This window comes from Hyaena hyaena, unplaced genomic scaffold (assembly GCF_003009895.1).
Source record: "Hyaena hyaena isolate Hyena2069 unplaced genomic scaffold, ASM300989v1 scaffold_9, whole genome shotgun sequence".
Lineage (NCBI taxonomy): Eukaryota > Metazoa > Chordata > Mammalia > Carnivora > Hyaenidae > Hyaena > Hyaena hyaena.
The window spans coordinates 2,652,927-2,668,932 of NW_024080641.1; positions in this window are offsets into that span (position 1 = coordinate 2,652,927).

Sequence of the window (16,006 nt, forward strand, 5' to 3'; positions counted from 1 at the left end):
CCCTCAAAGATAAATAAACATTAAAAGACTTTAAAAAAAGAAACCACAGACCTATAGATGGGGTGGCTTACAGACAACAAATTTATTTCTCACGGTGCTGGAGCCAGGAAGTCTGAGATCGGGGCACCAGCATGATCAGGTGAGGGCCCCCTTCCCAGCTGTGAATTCCCGTTTGCCTCTGAGCAGGGCAGAAGATGAGGGAGCTAGCTCTCTGGGGCCTCTTTTATAAAGGCCCATTCATAATCCTTCACCCTCTGGACCTAATCACCCCCAGAGTGTACAGAGTGTCCTAATACCATCACTGTACAGCATAAGAATTTGAAAGGGGCACAAACTTCAGGCCAGAGCACTAGCAGAAATGCAAAATGATAAGTCACTCTGGAAAGCAAGCCGCCTCTTCCCAAGTTTTGCGTTCTCCACAAGTTCAGTCGCAAAGCTCTGAAATTTGTGTCTGGCTCCCTTTACTCATCACCGTGTTCCTGAGATTCGAGCTCACGCACAGTACTTCATGGGGTGAATGTCCCACAGCTTACTTTATCCATTATATTGCTGATGGGCATTTGGGAAGCTTCTAGTTTGGGTTTATAACTCTTTTGTGTGTGTGTATGTTTTTTAAGTTTACTTATTTTTGAGAGAGAGAGAGAGAGAGAGCACGAGTAGGGGAGGGGCAGAGAGAGAGGGAGAGAATCCCAAGCAGGCTCCAAGCTGTCAGCACAGAGTCTGATGCGTGGCTTGATCCCACAAACCATGAGATTGTGACCTGGGGCCGAAATCAAGAGTAGGACACTTAACCGACTGAGCCATCCACGTGCCCCAGGTTTATAATTCTTTTTTTTTTAATTTTTAACATTTTTATTTATTATTGAGAGACAGAGAGAGACAGAGCATGACATGGGAATGGCAGAGAGAGGGAAAGACACAGAATCTGAATGAGGCTCCAGGCTCTGAGCTGTCAGCACAGAGCCCAATGCAGGGCTCAAACTCACAAACGAGAAATCATGACCTGAGCCGAAGTCGGATGCTTAACAGACTGAGCCACCCAGGCGCCCCAGGTTTATAATTCTTAATGCACCTTTGACTATATCTTTTTGCACATCTCTCGGTGCACATTTCTGTTGGGTATACACCAGAGGGCTGGGATTGCCAGACCCAAAGTTGTGTGTGCATGTGCCGGGAGCCGCACCGGCCTCTCTGGATGGCAATCACAGCAAGGAAATGGCAGTGTTTGCACAGCTCCTGCCATGAGAAATGAAAACTGGTATCTCCTTCTGCTGTTATTGGCTCATGATGAAAATGAGGCTGCTGGTATTGACCAGGCCTTACAATGTCCCATATCAGACCCATATTCTGAACACAGATGCCTCATAAGGAAAAGCCTATTCCTGCCTTTACAAAAGAGACTTTAGATGAAAGCTCTGTGGGCAATTGTCAAAAGGCTCTTCCTATGGACCTTGCAGACCCAAGACTTAGATAATAAAGGGGGTTAAGAACACAAGAGTTGCAATTGAGCCTGGCCCCGAGACAAAGAGCCTATTTTGGGGTTAAGGGCAGAACACAGTTACCACATATATCTTTGCTAATTGGTGAAGCATGGCAGTCCCTTCCTCAAGGCCTGCATTCCACAAACACCCTCCCTTACACTGGCAGCTGGGATGAGGATAGATAAGAGTAGCTAAAACATAAACCCAGGTGCAAAGACTGACACATTCAGGGCCCCCATGATAATTTCCACAAACAAACCAATTCAGAAACATTCACCCTCTTGAGAGCCAAACAGAATGACTCCTAGCTTATCTATATACAATTTAACTTGTATGTTACCCTATTTTTCACTAAGAACATTCTGTTATTTCCTTGTTCGGAATAATTCTGCAATTGATATCACAAAAGGCCTCCCATTGTAAGAAATTCTTTTCTCTGACCTCATGCTGTTGCTGAACTTTTAAATAAAGACAAAAACCGACAGGACAGAGATGCCTGCCTGGTGATCAGAAAGAATCTCGGGGCTCTCTCTCTCTCTCGCCGACACCGTCCATCATTCAGGGACCCCTAGACCTGCTGGAGCCGGCCTCCGACATGCATGACCACATAATAACGGTGGCCAACTGCTTTATAAAAAAGTTGTTTCCATTTAAATCCCCACCAGCCATGGTTCCAAATCCTTGCCAAATCAGTATTTTCTAGCCTTATGGGTTTAGCTGAAAATTATACTAATAGAAACAAGTGTAACGTTATGTTACCTCTGGCTTTTCTCCCTTTGAACTTGAGCACCTCTACCAAGGTCCCAACCCAAAGTCCAACTCGGAAGCGGTGGTATGTGGATGCCCCCTGATGGCCTCAAGGCATCACAACAGGTATGTGCACACCCCGTTTCACCCTGTCCCTGGGGCACTCCTTGAATGAACCTCACGTTTGATTTGACCTGTGCCTCTAGGCACGTGGTTTACATAGCAACCATTTCAAAGCTGCACTAGTTTAGAGTTATTTCTTGTTTGGCATTTTCTTTAGAGGAATTTCAGGTAAAGAGGGAAAAGCATTGGTTTTAATTTTTAAAAATTTTTTTACAAGCAATGTCACTGGCGGGTACTGTATTCACTTAGTATAAAGACAGCAATGATTAGATACTTTTCGTTTTGTGGCACTTGGTGTTTTTAGATAGATTTTAACGAAAGGGACAATCAGATGCAGCCATTTTGTTTTGTTTTGTTTTTTCATTTTTTTTAATGTTTATTTTTGAGAGAGAGAGGGAGCATCAGCAGGGGAGGGACAGAGAGAGAGGGAGAGAGTGAGAGGGGGAGAGAGAGAGAGGGGGAGAGAGAGAGGGAGACACAGAATCTGAAGCAGGCTCCAGGCTCCGGGCTGTCAGCACAGAGCCTGACATGGGGACTCGAGAACCGTTAGATCACGACCTGAGCCAAAGTCAGACACTTAACTAACTGAGCCACCCAGGCGCCCCAGATATAGCCATTTTGAATTTTCTTTTAGTGAAATAAAGTCTGGAATAGTCTTAATAACGACACCAATAGTTCAACTCCCTGAGTACATCTACTCCTCGTCAGGGAAGGGATTTGACTGAGAACAGATCTCAAGCTGTGCACATTAGAATCCCCCGAGCGGTTTTTTTTTTTTTATGTTTGCTTATTTATTTATTTTGAGAGGGGGTGGGACGAACAGGGAATGACAGAGAAAGAAGGAGAGAGAATCCTAAGCAGGCTGTGCACTGATGGCACGGAGCCCGATGTGGGTCTTGAACTCATGAACCGTGAGATCATGACTTGAACCAAGAGACAGACGCTTAACCAACGGAGCCACCCAGGTGCCTCTCTCCCCTGAGAGCTTTAAAATATACCGGTGCCTGAGTCATACCCCTTGAGACACTGCTTAATTGGTTGGGGGTGGGGAGGGGGCAGTATGGGCATGTGAAAATTCCCAGGTGGCCCTCATGGGTGGCAAAGTTTGAGAACCATGATTTAGAGCAGTGGTTCTCAAAGTGGAGTTCTGAGCATCGCTGGGGAACTGAGAAATGTGGAGTCTCGCCCCCCCCCCAGATGTACTGAATCTGAAATCAGGGATCTGGATGAAAAGGGGGTGTCTGGAAAGCCCCCCTAAGGTAAGCACCCTGGCAGATCTGGTGCCGTGGCCGGGTGGATGGGGGGCTCCTGCGAGCAGGTGCCAGGTTCACCCAGGTGAGGCGTCGCATGCCCCCCCTTCCCTCTAGCCACGCCGAGGAGCCAGCACACCTGGGACTCAGGTGATGCCTGTGTGACTCAAACAGCGCTCCGTCTTCCGAGCCTTCAGAGCCTCAGTTTGTCGCTGCTAGGAAATGGGTTACCTCTTCTATTTTCTCTGATTCCCATCTTGTCATCGAGAAATGGAGCTCCGTGGGAACCGAGACTAGAAACTCGCAGCCATTCCTCCAGACCCCCAGGCAGTGGCTGTGTCCTTTGCGTCTTTCCCACACTTTGGTTCTCCAGGACAACGGGACATCTTGTGTCTCTGGGGCTGAATATATCCCACACTGTTCCCTGGATATCTCAAACTGGGTATCCCCTTTGCCTGCTGGTGCAGAGACACACACACCCCCATCTGTCCCTTCTGGCAAATGGCCCCCTCCTTCTGGGTCTCGCCAGATTTTTGCTTCACTTCCTTTGACCACTGATGCCATAGTTAACAATGGACCTATAAGGATCACCCTGAAAACCACCAAAGATGGATCCGGATCATAGGGATCACCGTGGGTCCCAACAGATCAACAGTGGTGATGGGCCATACATTTGGTTGGTTTTTTTTTATTAAAAAAATTTTTAATGTTTATTTTTGAGAAAGAGTGAGCAGGGGACGGGCGGGGAGGGCCCGGGACAGAGGATCTGAAGCGGACTCTGCACTGACGGCAGCTAGCCAGATGTAGGGCTCAAACTCACAAACGGTGAGATCAGACCTGAGCCAAAGACGGAAGCTCAGGTCGGGCACTCAATCACTAGGCGCGCCAAGTAGCTGTACACTGGAATGAATGACTGCCGTAATTTTTTTTTGTAATAGGTAGGAAAACAGAAACTCTTGCTCTGGCACTTCTGTGGGGGACACAGATACAGGTAAGTCCCAAGACTTGTCTTTGAGAAGGTACCACCTGCCCCCCTCCTTCCTGAGCGGAGAGGGAAGTCCAGGTGCCTCTACTGGGGATGGTCCAGACACAGCCTGGGATTGTGGAAAGGGGAAAGTTCCCTGGGGGTGGCGAACACTCCTGGTTTCCGAGGGGGCAGGCTGCCGGGGGCTGATACTGAAAAGGTTAAGATGGGAGGGATCCGGGGCGACTGGGTGGTTCAGTCGGTTAAGCGTCCGACTTTGACTCAGGTCTTTATCTCACGGTTCATGGGTTCAAGCCCCACGTCGGGCTCTGTGCTGACAGCCAGCTCAGAGCCTGGGGCCTGTTTCAGATTCTGTATCTCCCTCTCTCTCTGACCCTCCCCTGCTCACACTGCCTCTCTCTCTCTCTCTCAGAAATAAAAACATTAAAAATTAAAAAAAAAAAGAGGGATCGGTGTTATTTAATCCACTCTTTCTGTGCGGTAAGGGGGTAGAAGCAAATTCTCTCCATTGTTAGACATTCCCTCCATTGGCCACACAGCATGGCCACCCCGTGCCTGCAGGTGCCCAAGGACACCAGCCTCCCTCCCGCTGCCTAGTGGGTGAGTCTGAATCTTATCTGACCCCTACCACTCCTCCACCCCCAGGAAGTCCTCAGGGGCTCCCCCTGCGTAAATTAGACTTCTCCCTGCATATTGGGGGGAGGGCTGGGGTGTGGGCTCGGTAGTGTGTGTGTACCTCCCCCCCAGGGTCTGTAGGATAGGGAGGGGCTTTCGCTGGCCCTCTTCCTGGCCCTGCCTCCACACCCCCCACACTCCCTGACACATGAGTGCCCCTCCCCCAAATCTGATCTAATTCCCTCTCTGCTCTGCCGAGGTCAGGTCGGCCTGGTCTAAGAAGATTGGAGCATTTGCTAAATGGGACCAGGACAGGGTCAGAGAGCCAGGTGTGGGGAGACCCGGGGGCCAGGGCAGCCACGGGGGGAGGGGGAGGGGGCAAAGAGAAGGGGTGAGGGGTTTTCTCCTGGAAAGGTGGGAGGGGTACTTCAGCATGCCATACAAGGGGAGAACAGCAGCGAGTTCTGCAGGAAACATTTCCAAGGTGACCATGAACTTTATTAAACTCCAAGTTATCGGTCCCAAAACAAGGTCCTGGGAAGATTACGATTAAAATGTTGAACTGGGTTCCTGGATACAAAATAACTGTAGCAGCTGAATCCTGTATACAGGACAAACAGATTTAAAAAAATAAAAGTTTAAACATCATCTAAAGTCAGGCACAACAGAAGATAAAAATGCTACAAAATCACCCTCCGGAAAGATGTACAGAAGACCTGTGCAGTTAAAATAACATTTCGTGGAGAGTCTTTGGAAAGCACCCAATGAACGAGTGAGTAACATGCTTAGGCTGGAAAGTTCCTTCTTGTAAAGATGTCAGTTCATCCCCAAACCATTTATGGATTTAATGCGATTTCGACTGAATTCCCAGCGAGGTTGCTCAGGCCTCACAGAGGAAGCCGGCAGAGGATCCGCGAGGCAAAGGGACGCTGGGAGCAAGGAGGGAGACCTGGGAACCCACAGAAATGCGCACGCGCGCCCTAAATGCGGGGACACCTCTGGGCGGCGCGTTGTCGGGTGACCACAAGATGCCACCTGCAGCAGCCCGACCCGCCAGCCACCGGGACGCGGCGCGCAGGCCCACACCCCCTAGTCGCATCTGGCCCCGCGGTAACTGCAGGGCTTTCTGGGGACAGATTCCCCTATAAATTCGGTGGCGGAGCCCGAGTCTCTGCCTTCTGCAGGGTCTCCTCCCTCTAGGGACTGGGCCATCCAGGGAAAGGGAATCCCTCCAAGGGGTCTTGGGGGGGAGACGGCCGCTGTGAAATTGGGGGCTAGCACGCAGTCAGGGTGTGGCGAGATGGCTGAGGCAGAAGAGCCCTGAGCCCAGGCGGAGCTGGGGGCGGGGCCGGGGGCGGGGCCGGGGACTTGGGCGGGGCCTGGGGCGGGGCCGCGGCCCAGGGCCGGAGCAGGCGGGACCCACTCCCGGGAGCCCAGCCGGGCCCACGGGGCGGGACTGAGGCTGGAGGTGCGGGGCTCCGCTGCCGGGAGGACCCTCCAGGGGCTGTGCGGAGCCGGGATACAGACGCCCGGGTTCGCTGGGAACACGGGGCCAGAACGGCCAGTGACCTGGGGCGGGGCGGGGTCAGGGCCAGAGGCGGGAACAAGGACAAGGGGAGGGTCAGGGTCAGGGACACATTGGGGGACGTTGGCTCCGCCGCCCCAGGTCTCCGCTGCGCCGGCTCCCCGCCCTCGCGCTACGAGCGGTCCCTGCAGCCTAGCGTGCTTGGCGCGCCGGTTCTTGAACCACACCTGGAGGGGCAGAGGGGACACGGCGAGGGTGTAAGGGGCGACGCAGGGGCACCTACCTGCCTCCGTCCCGGGCGTGCGGCGGCTCAGGAGACACAGGCAGCCTCGTAGCTCTCCCGAGGACCCCAGGCCCAATTCAAGGTGCCCCGGGGTGCAGGGGGCAGTGGGCGCGGGGCTTGAACACCCCGGAGCCCAGGGGCCAGGGAGGGGTCTGCCCGAGGGGGGGGGTCCCCGCGCCTTCACAGAGACCCGGCGGGGCGTCAGTCTGGGTGGGACCATGTCGGCTGGTTTGTGCAGCACAGGCTTGAGGCGAGCCTGGGGTCCGGCCCTGGGTCTCCACAGGGGACCCCTTGCTATGTGTGAGCCAGGGGAGCGCTCAGACCCTCTGGCTCGTCTTCTCCCCCGCAGCCTGGGAGGGTCCAGAGGGCGGCACGTCCCCAGGGGCTCCTGTGAACAGCGGGGGCGCAGCGGGGCGGGACCTACGGATATCTGCTGCTCCTCCAGGTTGAGCCTGGCTGCGAGGGCCACGCGCTCCTGGAAGCTCGGGTACTGGTTCGTGCGGAAGAAATCCTTCATCTCCTGCAGCTGGTCCTTGAGGTACACGGAGCGCTCCTTACGGCGCCTCCGGCGCATTCCGGTTGATGGGGGGCCTGACCCGAGGAGAAACAGGGTCAGAGGAGCCCCACAGACAGCCCCCAGCCCACCGAAGACCCTCCCCCTGCCTGGGCTAAGCCCGAGGGAGCCGGTGGGAGGCTCAGGCCTGCGGGGGAGGGGGGGTGCGGGGAGGGGGGTACAGCTGTGCACGAGAGGCGGCATCTGGACCAGCGCCCTTGGGTGCCGCCCTGGCTCTCCACCTTCAGTCCGAGTGTCTGTAGCTGTCTCAGGGTGCATGTCTTTGAAATGGGCCGATAACTGGTTGTCTCGTTATTCCAGGACCCACGGCCGTGGAAGGCAGGCAGGCTGAGCTCCCCAGCTTGGCCAGGCCGATGCCTCAGGCGGGCTCCCACCTCACCGGCCCCCCAGCCCCTCCCATCCAGGCCCAAAGCCACCCTGCAGCTTGGGGGGTGGCGGCCGTGCACCAGGCCCTCTGCTCGGCCCACCCCGGGAGTTTAATCCCACCGCCCAGCTGCACGAAGTCCCCACAGCACAGTGCGGGATGCCCTCCCTGCCAGGGGCCTCCTCCCGGGGTGCAGGGCCTCCCGGCCTCCGCCACCGTCGCCACCCCGCAGCTCAGCCCCCCAGGCGCACCCCCGGGAGGGCCGGGCTCCTGCATCCTCGCCGGCGCTCCGCCCCCTGCACGTGGGGCTCTGCCCACTGCACCTGGGCCTTAAATCCCACCCAAACGCACCCTGAGGGTCCTGGGACTCTCCCTCTCTCCCCACCCTCAGCCCCGCCCCCTCACTCCTGGGGGAGTGAGTAATCCTTTCCTGACCGAGCAGCTTCTGCACAGCGACCAGGGGCTGGGGGCTGGGGCCTCAGTGGCAAGACCCTGTGGTCCCACCCGCAGGGGGCCCTAGCCCAGGGAACCCCGCATTGGCCCTTGTGGGGATCCCCATCCCAGGAAAGGGCCCCTCAGCCGGTTCCCCAGGGGTCATCCCCCCAGTCCTGGGGGCCCCTCCCCCCACTTCCCTGTCCAGCCCCCTCCTCTCCTGCCTGGTGGGTCCAGCAGCCTCCCCGCCGTCTCCCAACCCCATGCTGGCCCTCTGGTCCCTTCTCTGAGTCTCCCCCAAGTCCTGGACGGGGCGGGTGCTCAGACACATGGGCTCCGTGATGGTTTGGGGTCCCTGCGGGTCTAGGCCCTATGGGGTCGATGGGGGTGCAGGTGGGCAGCCGCTCCTGCGTCTTTGTGAATGAATGAGCCCGGGCTGCCTTAGGTGCTGGGCTTGGAAGCCAGGGTCCCAGTCCCCCCAGCCTCCCCCCGGGCTGCATAGACCCACATCTAGACAGGCTGAGCTCCTCGCTGGCCTGGGGTCTGCTCAGCACTTGAGTCTGGGAAGAACACCACTTACAAGCCTCAGTTCCCCCGCGGGGAGGGGGCTTTTGTGATCATCAGTGCGACAGGAATGTTAGACGGCGATCTCACACACAGTGATCCGTAGCAAAGGGATCTTGTTGGAGGTTAGCATGGCTCTCTTGAACTGCCCCATCATCTCACAGTGACATCGCACCATCACCCGTGCGTCACTGCTCCTTCCTTTCCGGAAGCATTCTGCCTTAATTGGACAGTTTTCTCCTTCTTGGGCAGGTGGGAGCCCAGGCGTCACCCAGTCGAGGCCTCTGCTCTCAACAGGAAGTGTCTAGCAATGTCCTTGGCCTTTAAGATGTGACCAGAAGCCACCTTCTCTCTCATTTTTATTTTTTTATTTTTATTTTTTTTTAATATTTTTATTTATTTCTAGGAGAGAGAGAGAGACAGCGTGAGCAGGGGAGGGTTAGAGAGAGAGGGAGACACAGACTCTGAAATAGGCTCCAGGTTCTGCGCTGGCAGTCAGCACAGAGCCCGACGCGGGGCTCGAACCCACGAACCGCGAGATCATGACCTAAGCGAAAGCCGGACGCTTAACCGACTAAGCCACCCAGGCGCCCCTCTCTCATTTTTAATAGAAATTAACTGTACCATTTTGTTGAGGACAATGGCACAGATGGAGAAGAGGGGTCATGCCTGGGTGTACAGGTGGTGTTGTCGCAGCGCTCATACCGGTCTTTCTTTCTTTTTTAAAAATATTTATTTATTCTTGAGGGAGAACACATGTGGGGAAGCGGCAGAGAGAGAGGGGGACAGAGAATCCAAAGCAGATTCTGTGCTGACAGCAGAGAGCCCAATGCAGGGCTCGAACCCACAAACCGTGAGATCATGCCCTGAGCTACCCAGGTGCCCCTCACACCGGTCTTTAGGGTTAACTTGCTCCCAGCTTCTTGCTTGCCGCCTAAACCCCCTAGTTTTTGCACAACTAAGCCGCTTCCCTTGAGATCCTGCAGACTGCTGACCCTGAGGCTCAACCGCTGACCCTTCTTTCCAGAAGATACGCTGGAATACAGCCACCACTGGCCCTGGTGTCCTCATGATGGGTTCCCGGTGCAGGGAGGTATCTGGTTGGAACTTGGTTTGGCCTTTCCTAGGAGACACCTGGGAGCCGTGATTATTGACAGATTATTGGAGGAATCTGGAAGCCTTCCAAGGACCAATGATTCACTCCACCATTTTCCTCACCTTCCCCTTTAAACGCTTTGGCTCCCCCTGGAAGGAGGAAGGTGGTCTTTGAGATATTAGTCCGCCATCTTTCCAGGTTGACAGCTTCCTCAATAAAACTTTTCCTTTCCTGGGGCGCCTGGGTGGCTTAGTCGGTTAAGCGTCCGACTTTCGCTTAGGTCATGATCTCGCGGTTCGTGGGTTCGGGCCCCGCGTCGGGCTCTGTGCTGACTGCCAGCTCAGAGCCTGGAGCCTGTTTCAGTCTGTGACTCCCTCTCTCTCTGACCCTCCCCTGCTCACACTGTCTCTCTCTCTCTCTCTCTCCTAGAAATAAATAAAAACATTAAAAAAAAAATTTTTTTTAAAAAAAACTTTTCCTTTCCTGCCAAGCTTGTCTTGAGTAGGGGCTCTCCAGCTGCAAGCAGGGGAACCAGAGTCCAGAACGGTCCTCTGTCCAGCAACAAGCGGATGGAGAATCTGATTTTCTCATGCTTTTGGGGTGTAGGTTAGTTTTGGAGACAGACTTGATGATAGTGGTCGATGTCCCTCAGCTGAGGGCCATCGAGACACCAGGAGTTGAGCTAATGTGGGTTTAGCTTCCCATTGCAGGGAGCGGAGGACGCACACCATGGAAACCTACGGGCATCTCAGTAAGAGGGTGTTTGGATGGACCCGCATAGGACGTGGGCTTCTATGAGAGGATCTGGGGGAAGGTTCCAAGAAAAGTGACTTTTATGTGGAAAAGAATTGAAGTCAGGGACTCGGGCAGATACTTCCCCCCGCTAAGCATATACCCATATATCTAGAGACAGAAAGCCGGTTCTGGGGGCTGGCAAGTGTGGGGAACAGGGACTTAGTGCCTAATGGGGACAGAGTTTCAGTTTGGGGTGACGGAAGAAACCCCGGAGATGCACGAATTGTGAATGTACTTAACACCACTGACGTGTACATTTAAAAAATGGTACAAAGGGGGGCACCTGGGTGGCTCAGTCAGTTAAGCATCTGACCCTTGATTTCGGCTCAGGTCATGACTTCACGGTTCGTGGTTCGAGCCTCACGTCGGGCTCTGTGCAGACAGCTTGGAGCCTGGAGCCTGGAGCCTGCTTTGGATTCTGTGTGTGTCTCTCCCTGCCCCTCCCCCATTCATGCTCAGTCTCTCGAAAATAAATAAGCATTAAAAAAAACTATTTTGGGGGCACCTGGATGGCTCAGTCAGTTGAGCATCCGACTTCGGCTCAGGTCATGATCTCGCAGTTCGTGGGTTCAAGCCCCGCGTTGGGCTCTGTGCTGACAGCTCGGAGCCTGGAGCCTGTTTTGGATTCTGTGTCTCCCTCTCTCTCTGTCCCTCCCCTGCTCTCTCTCTCTCTTTCTCTCTCTCTCTCTCTCAGAAATAAATTAAAAAACACTAAAAAAACTATTTTTAAAAAAGGCAAGGCTTCGCTCTGGGTTGGAGGATGTCAGGAAATGGGGGTCATTCTGTGATGGGCTCTCTCGTCTAGAAGGTGAGGCGGTTGGAGCGGCTGGAGACGGGATTCATATGGACAGCGTCACCTGTGTTAGTCTGCATGGGGAACATCCATCTCTTTGGAGGTTTGGACAATGTGTGTGTTTCTCTTAGCGATCAGACATGATTTTTTTAAAAAATTTTTGACAGTGGAGCAGGGGAGGGACCGAGAGAGGGGGAGACACACACAGAATCTGAGAGAGGGGGAGACACACACAGAATCTGAAGCAGGCTCCAGGCTCAGAGCTGTCAGCACAGAGCCCAATGCGGGGCTCGAACCCACAAATCGTGAGGTCATGACCTGAGCTGAAGTCGGCCACTTAACTGAGCCACCCCAGGCGCCCTGTGATCAGACGTGATTATCGACAGGTCACAACACAAGGACTGACCTTCTAGGCGGCCGGAGGGCACCAAGTCCTGGTTGTGAGCACCTGGCCAGCTCCCGGCTGCGGGGTCTCCTGTCTAGTTCCCCCATTCCACAAATCCCTTGAAGCCAGCACGCCAAGTGCTACGTCTCAGCAGCTGGGAATCCCTGGAGGTTCTTACCATCATCAGCTGCTTGACCTTGGCCAAAGACCTCCTCCCCCGGCGGCCTTGATGGTCCCCACCTGTATAATGGGCTATCCCAGGCTCTGCCCACACATGCATAAGAGCATTCGCAGCTGACCATCCGCTCAGGAAAGAACCTATCACAGCAGCTGGGAGAACCCACTCTGCTCCCCACAGATTTGTCTCCAGGGTGATGCCACCGGTGGTGTGGCCCACCTCCACCCTGCAGGTGATATGGATCAAATACTATAATTGCCTGGGAACCAACTTATCTCCCTAGCACCTCTCCCCAGAGATTTGCAAATTCTGTGCAGCATCAGAGGGTGTATTAGCACCCAGACTACCAAGCCTCCCCCTCCCGACTCATTTCGGATTCAGTGGGTGCTGGGGGTGGGAGCCCAAACTTGCATTGCTGACAAGTTCCCAGATGATGCTGATTCAGCTGGTCTGAATCATTATGTTTTTAATTTCTGCTCTCATCTTTACTATTTCTACCTTCATTTCTAACATCTTGAGATGCTGTTAAAGATGGTTGGCTTGGGGCGCCTGGGTGGCTCAGTTGGTTGGGTGCCTGACTTTGGCTCAGGTCATGATCTCATGGTTCGTGGGTTCGAGCCCCGCATCGGGCTCTGTGCTGACAGCTCAGAGCCAGGAGTCTGCTTCAGATTCTGTCTCCTTCTCTCTGCCCCTCCCCCACTTGGACTCTCTCTCTAAAAAATGAATAAATGTTAAAAAATTTTTAATAAAAAATTTTTAAAAAAAGATGATTGGTTTTAGGCTTTCTTCTTATCCAGATCTGATAGATCATTTAACGCTATGGACAAAGCAAATGGAAATTAGAAGATCATGAACAAATATATGCCAACAAATTTGACGACGTAGAGAAGAAACGGACAAGTTACTGGGGCTCCTGGCCAATTCAGCATCCGACTCTTGATTTCCGCTCAGGTCATGATTTCGCGTTTCGTGAGTTCGAGTCCTGAGTCGGGCTCTGCGCCCGCAGCGCCGGCTCTGCGCCCACCTTCCCTGTCCCTTCTGCGGTTGCCCACACTCCCTCTCAAAATAAATAAATAAACTTTAAAAAAAAAAGAATGGACAGATTCCTTGAGAAATACAACTTTCTGAGGCTGACCCAAGAAGAAATCTGAAAACACGAACAATGAGACACCTGCTGAAGAAACTCAGCGCATAATTAACCTTCCAACCAAAAAACTCCAGCCCCATACGGTTCACAGGAGGATTCCGTCTCCCACTTAACGAAGGGAGCACAGCTTGCACCAAGTCCCTTCCTGGCATCTTGGCTTCTCTTTTCCTAATCCCCTCCCGCACTGTGCTTTCTCTTCCTCCCTCTCCGTGCTCACCTCCTCTGGATGGCCCCCCGCCTCCTCCATACTCTGAGGGGCTGAAAGCACCATCCAGAAGTCACCTAGCGGAGGTCACACTTGCACCATTCCATCCTCCCCTCCCAGCCTCTGTTCCGTGTGTGTCCTGAGAAGCACTGGGAAGCACTGGGAAGACTGGGACTCGGTCCTGTTAGCCTTGGGAGGGTTCCCTAACCCATCCTGATCCATAAATTAGGGGAGCTGGGGGATGATGTGGACAGCATGAGGCTGTAATGGAGATTCAAGGAGGGAGACATACAAGCAAAGTATCTAATGGCTCTTGGAGGATGGGAAGTGCCCATGAAGAGTCTGGCTGTGACTTCATCATCACTACCTGTCCTAGGCGTGTTTTGCCATGGAGGAAGGCATCCCTCGGTTAAAACTCACTTGTCTTCACGGAGCTCTCTGCCCCCCACACTTCCCCCGGACCCAGGAATGGCGGGGGGGAGGGGGTCATGTGTCTGAACCTAATCCCTGCTAATTCCCAGCCATTCTGCTGAGGCTGGACCATCATAAGAAGATTGGAGCATTTGCTAAATTAGTCCTGTTCAGGGACAGAGGAAACAGCCAGGGAGGGGCTCAGAGACCAGGAGGGCCGGGGTGAAGGGCGGGGGGAGAGGACACAGACACGTGGGGGTGAGAAAACAGACATACACACACCTGAGCTTGGGACGGAGGAGGGAAGAATGAGGCAGGACCAAAGTCGGAGGGAAGGGGAGAAAGGCCAGGAGGGTTGCAGAGGGTCCAGCAAGATGAATATAAATCCCAGTTTTACCTCTTCCCAATTGTGAGAACTTGGGCAGGTCACCTGACCTCCCACCGCCTCAATTTTCTCATCTGTGAAATGGGGGTAATCACAGCATCTACCTGATACAAACAGCATCTCCCTGGTGGATTGTTGTGAGAATTAAAAGAGTTTGGACTGGTTGCTCCAGGGTCTGGCACATAGTATGTACTCAATGGATATTTGTTTCCTTCCAGTTTAATGAGGTATAGTTTATATAATATAAAATTGACTCATTTTTAACAGTACAATTTGAGGCATTTGGACAATCATATCCAGTCATAGAATCACTACAGTTATCAAGACACAGAATATGCCCCGTGCACCTGGTGGGCTCAGTCAGTTAAGTGTCCGACTTCGGCTCAGGTCATGATCTCGTGGTTTGTGGGTTCGAGCCCTGCATCAGGCTCTGTGCTGGCAGTGCAGAGCTTGGAGCCTGCTTGGGATTCTGTGTCTCCCTCTCTCTCTGCCCCTCCCCTGCTCATGCTCTGTCTCTCTCAAAAATAAACATTCTAAATAAATAAATAAATAAATAAATAAATGGAATCGTACAATATGTGACCCTTTGTGTCTGGCCTCTTCTGTGAATGTGCTTAAAAACCACTCAACTATACACTTTAAGATGATAATAATGGTCAATTTTATATGCTGGGTCTTTTAGCACACACAAAAAAACATTTACTGGTCCATCCTACCATGGGCCTGGTTCAGTAACAGGTGCTTGGTATAATGATCTCATTTAATTCCCTCGAAGTAGGGCTTCTCAATGTTACAGGTGGGGAAACTGAGGCTGGGAGGAATGAATTGACCGGGGTCACGTGACCAGAAGTGGCTGACCCAGCCTGGACAGCAAGTCTGTTTGTCCCCACCAACCCTGTGTCCCCCTCCCAATGCCCTCACAACACACCACACACACACACACACACACACACACACACACACACACCTTAACCTGGGACTCAGGGATTGAGAACAGTGGCGGACGATGGTGCCTTACAGTTAGAGAAACAGAAAGCCAGGAACAAAAAAGAAAAGGAGAAATAAAAGAGAGAAGCAGAGACAAGAAGGACCTGAGGGTGGCTGATAGGGAGCCCTTCTGTCATCACCCCAGGCCACCGAGGCAGGAAGTGTGGCAGTCACCCCTTCCCTTGCAGGGCGAGGGAGGGGGGCCAGTGAGGTCACAGCAGGGAGAAGCTAGCCGTCTGGAGCCCGAGTCCCTGCCTAATTGGCTTTGGGGAGATACCAAGGAAAAGACGGTGACCAGACAGAAAGCACGTGGACAGACCCATGTGCCCAGAGATACAGGTGGGGGAGGGGGGGAAAGGACAGAGCAACTGCTGTCTCCCCCTCCCCCTTCCCCAATGCCAGCTACCCCTTCACAGAAATTTAAAAAAAAAAATCACCCAGACTTGAAGTGAGAGTCAACATTTTAATTGTTTTCACTCCATGGGTGGCTTTTCGGGAAGGGGACTGGATTTCCAATGAGTGGAAAAAGGGACGCAGAATGAAAGGGGGCTCCTGACATCTTATCCCCGTTGGCCTGTGACCGGGGCCCCCAGCCCCTCCCCCCCCTCCAGAACCGTGATGTCCATCCTTCAAGCCCTGCCTGGACGCCCTCATCAAGGTGCCTGTGAATTGTCTGCACAG